A 5472-nucleotide genomic window follows, 5' to 3' on the forward strand; every position below is an offset into this window, starting at 1 on the left:
GAAGCCACTTCCGGCTTTGCGGCGCGCGGTGGCGGCTGGAAGTGTCAGGCGCCTGAGGGGCGGGGCCGAGCGCTCTCCCTGGGCCTGGGAGCTGGGCAGGAGGCGGCCAGTAGGGGCGCCCGCGGGCACCTCGCCCGCCCCCACCCCGCACGTGCTCTTGGGCTTCGCGCCTCGGGCATCGAAGCTTCAGTTGGTCCTGGTGCCCACCGCAGTGGGGCGGGCTCCGGGGTTCCTCCGCACCCCCAAAACTCATTCAGAAGACAGAGAAACGTAGGCAGGGCACTTGGCGGCTTTTTTCTTATTTTGTTGTGAGTTAAGGCTCGTTAAAAGGCGGGTCAGGAAGGACCTGGGCCATTCTCCTTGGGAGTGCTCGGTGGGGGAGAGGAGAAAGGGAGCTTTGAGGGGTCACACAACTCTCACCACGCTGGGTGGGTGGAAAAACCCTCCATCCGTCAAACCATGTCATAGAGCAATAGTTTTTCAGTCAAGTCCCACTCTTTGCCAGCCCACTAGTGGTTTTCTCGACAGAGATACTGGCAACAGCCATTTTCTTTTTTTTTTCCCTCAGTTTTTTAGGCCATGGGGTTAAGTGGCTTGCCCAAGTGCACACAACTAGGTTATAACTAAGTGTCTGGGGATGGATTTGAACTCAGGTCCTCCTGACTCCATGTCCAGTGCTCCATCCACTGTGCCACCTAGTTGCCCCTCCACCCCCTTTTGCGGGGAAGACAGGGCAATGGTGTTGTGACTTGCTCAAGGCCACCCAGGTAGATAATTAAGTGTCTGAGGCCGGATTTGAACTCAGGTCCTCCTGACTCCATGTCCAGTGCTCCATGCACTGTGCCATCTAGTTGCCCCTCCCCCCCCCTTTTTGCAGGGGAGACAGGGCAATGGGGTTAAGTGGCTTGCCCAAGTCCACCCAGCTAGGTAAATAAGTGTCTGAGGCCGGATTTGAACTCGGGTCCTCCTGACTCCAGGGCTGGTGCTCTATCCACCTCCACAGCTGCCATTTTGTTTTCTCCCACCAACGACGGCCATATTGTTTTCTCCCACTGAGGACAACCATTTTGTTTTCTCCCACTGACACCAGCATTTTCTTTTCTCTTGTCAACAAAATGCAGCAAGTATTAAGTGTCTGAGATCACATTGGGACTCAGGCCCTCCTTTCTCCAGTGCTGGTGCACTATCCACTGCTACCTAGTTGCCACTCTTCATCTCCTTTTTTTGGAGGAGGCAAGGCAATGGGGTAAAGTGTCTTGCTCAACACCACACAACTTGGTAATTGTTAAGTATCTGAGGTCACATTTGAACTCAGGTCCTCCTGACTCCAGGGCTGGTGCTCTATCCCCTGTACCACCTAGCTGCCCCCTGTGCCCTACTTTTTAAGTGATTCTTATTACTGTACCAAAGATCCTCTGTCATTTCTTAGGAAATCATTTGTAATGGGCAAAACAGAAAATCTCTCGGTTCAACTGTGAATTGACCATTAATACGTAGCAGAGGTCAAGGTTGTATGCCTATCAGGATCCTGGGTTAACAAGACAAATATTTAGTAGATTGGGCATTAAAATGCACTTTATGGTCTCTGCTGATGACTACCACTGGAATGCTGGGCAAATCATTTAAATTGTCTGGGCCTCAGTTTTTTAATTGGTCAAATGAGGCTATGGAACAGAGTGACAAATGATACCTCAACTTGAAATTCCCTCTAGCTTGAAATCAGTAATGTTGACTTCTAAAGTACCAAAGAAGGAAAGTCCCTGGAAAGACTACTTTGGAAATAATTCTATGTTCTCCTCCTGAAATTGTGTCCTCAAGCAACTTGACTTGATCTTTCTCACTCTTAATGTCTTTATTTTAGCAGAATATTTCAATATGTATTGAAGTTTATTTCCCCATACTTAATGTATTTAGATAAGCTCAATATGATTACTTTGGGGTATGTTTGTTGATAAACCAAAACCAGTTCGAAAATTGATTGTATTGTTTGTGTTAATACTTTCTGATTAAATATGAACCCTTAATGTTTCAAAGATAACCATTATTAACTAGAATCCTCATAAGAAATGCATTCTTAGAGAACTTATATGAATGAAGCTGTCACAAACTACTTTTAGCATCTCTAGTCCAACCTCATTCATCTCTGGGCTAAAATATTTATTTTTTTATTGACACAGTAAAATTCATCTTAGCAAATTTCACCAGGATAACTATTAGTTCTGTATTTCTGAGGTACAAAGTTTTTTTTTCAAGGTGGTATTAAGATAGAAATGGAAGTCAATCTTCCTAGGATTCTCAGCACAGCAAAACCCAAAAGAAATTTTATATTGCCACATTTTTCTAGGATTTTGGAACTTAAGTTACATTAGGTTATTTTGGTAATGAATAGCATTGTATTTGAAGTGATTTAGAATATACCCAGAAGAAATTCTGGGGAAAGAATTCACGATTCTATAAATATGCAAATAATGATGAAGATTTAGATCTGTTACAATTTTGAACTTATTTCTGCTTTTGTTGTATCATTTCATATTGGAAGTAAAAGAAATATCAGTTCAGTAGATTAATTTACTTTCTGTTTTTGATACTTTGAATTTAGGGGAAAAGAAAATAGAAAGCACTTCTATGTCATCACTTTCAATGACATTCATTGAGAGCTCGCTGATGTAATCTTGGCTGTAAAAGAAGCCTATTTTTCTTCAATTTATATTTTTTAAAAAGAGATTATAGGTCTAAAGTTTTGTTGTCAAAAGTTTAAGTGATATTTTAGAGTTTTGAAAGTAACTTTTAAGGATGCTCTTGATTTACATTACCAGTGAATACATTAATAATCAGTTTGATTCACTGAAACTTTATCTAGGCATTCTGAATATACACAAAACCTACTATTTACTTTTTACCATATAAGTACAGCAGAAGACTCAGAGATCATCTACTGTCCTACCCTTTCAGTTTGCATGAAGAAAGGAACATCTGAAGATATTAAGCAACTTGTCCAAATGAGCGAAGTTAGTAAACTCAAAACTGGGATTATAATCCATGTCTTTTAACTCCAAATCATCTTACTTCCTATTACATCACAAAAGTAATAATGATTAACTATATTCATCCAAATGGATGTTTTAAAATGTATTTATACTTTTTTTAGCAATAGGAACATTCTTTTCTTCATTATATGTGACAGTTGAATCTGGTATAGTTCAGTCTTTGGCAGATTTACATGAACACATACATGATTTAAGGTAGGTTCAGTATCTCAATTTATCTTTTAACAATGTTCACACTGAATCTAAAGGTTTAGCAAAATTAGTGTCGATCACAGAGCCACATAAAGATGAACTTAGATGATTCAGGTATAGTTATTTTTCCTATGGATATGAAAAGAAAAAATTCTAGGAATCCCAGTTCTATTACATTTTTGCTATATGAAGTTGGACAAGTCATTTCTCTATGGGCCTCATGTGAATTTAGATGTAAAATTACGTGAGTTCTAAGCTCCCTTCTAGCTCTAGATTTCTGACACTAATGTGGACTTTTTTCTTAAGACTAGTAGGGTAAGGAGCGGCTAGGTGACACAGTGGATAAAGCACCAGCCTTGGAGTCAGGAGTACCTGGGTTCAAATCCGGTCTCAGACACTTAATAATTACCTAGCTGTGTGCCTTGGGCAAGCCATTTAACCCCGTTTGCCTTGCAAAAAAAGACTAGTAGGGTGACAAGGCTATTAAAAACTTGGTAATCCTAACTGATGGTGAAAAAAAACAAAAGGAAGACATTGAGATTTTAGTAGTACTAGGCTATTTCTCCACCCCCCTACCCTTCCCTCCATCCAAGAATTTTCAGCTTCGTTGCTGTTCTTTTATTGGGTTCTGCTTCAATTTTTGAGGACAGAATTATAGAAACAGAAATGGACTTCAGAAGGCCTTCTAGTGTCATTTTAATGATGAGGCCCAAAGACATTAAGTGACTAGTCCACACAGGTAGCAAGCACCAGACAAGGGGGTTTCAACCTCAGGATTCTAACTCCAGAGTCAATTAATTCTTTTTCCATGTTAACTCACTGGTATGGGGATAGAAGGAAGGGGTAGAAAAAAATAAGAGGTATCTTAAGGGGAAAATTTACCACATATTACCTTGGCAGAAGTGTTTAGGACCCACCCAAATGACTGTTTTTTTACACTTTATCTAGTGTGACTTGGGACTCAAACTTAGAAAGATATAGAGACTTGACTAGAAATTCTTCAAGATGCTATAGGATGGGGGGCAGCTAGGTGGCGCAGTGGATAGACCACCAGCCCTGGAGTCAGGAGGACCTGAGTTCAAATCCAGCCTTATAGACTTAATAATTAACCTAGCTGTGTGACCTTGGGCAAGTCACTTAACCCCATTGCCTTAAATAAAAACACTTCAATTTAGGGTTTTCTTCTACTGATACTGTATTTTATTGAAGGCTTTTTCTGTACTTGGTGATATAATGAATATTTGTTCAAATTATCACTTATGTTAATTACTTTCCTAATGTTTTTACATCTCTGGTATAAGTCCAGCTTCTCAGAATGAATAATTTTTTGGTTTATTTTTGCATCGTTGCTAACATTTGGGGAGCAGAAAGAACTAGGCCTGAAATCAAGAAGACCTATATTCAAATTGAGACTTAGATATATACTCACTATGTGTCCTGAGCAGTTCACTGAACTGATGACTGCTTCAGTTTCCTTATTTTTTAAATGGAGAGAATAATAGCACCTGCTTCTCAGGGTTGTTGTCAGGATAAAATGAGATAATATTTATAAAGCTCATGCATCAAGCAGTATTTGTTAGTGAAGTTGGCTTATATCTAAGACCTTTCTGATTCATCTCAATCTGATTTGAGAATGCCTTTTTTTCAAAATTACTGAGAATACTTTTTATAGCATAGATAATTATTGTTCTTTTATTATCATATAATTCACTTGTAAATCCATGCTAGCTAAATTTCTCCCTTCCTGTCCCCTTTGGTAGTTTGTTAATGGCTTTCTTTATTTTTCTTTCTGAGATTTGACTAAAATTTATTTCTTATTTTGCTAATTTGGTTTTATATTTAAGTATTTATCCATTTCATTTAAATTCTCATCTTTTTTAATGTATATATATATATATATATATGGTAATTTCTGATAATTCGCTTTATTTCCTTTATAATTTGTTGTGAAGTTACTGTTTCTTTTTTATCTTGGTAATTTGATTTTCCACTCTTTTTTTAAACTTAAGTTTGTGGTTTATTGATTTTCTTAGTTTTTTAAAAACAAACTCAAATTCATTATTACTATATCTTTTCTGCTTTAAATTTTATCTATTCTTTTAATTTTCAAGAATTTGTTTGGGTTTTATTTGGGGATTGTTAAATTCTTGATTTAGTGGACTACATGTTCAATTCACTAATCTCTTCTATTTTTGTTAATGCATCTTTTCAGAAATATAATTTGTGTTCCTTA

Source organism: Macrotis lagotis, chromosome X (genome assembly GCF_037893015.1).
Source record: "Macrotis lagotis isolate mMagLag1 chromosome X, bilby.v1.9.chrom.fasta, whole genome shotgun sequence".
NCBI classification, from domain to species: Eukaryota; Metazoa; Chordata; class Mammalia; order Peramelemorphia; family Peramelidae; genus Macrotis; species Macrotis lagotis.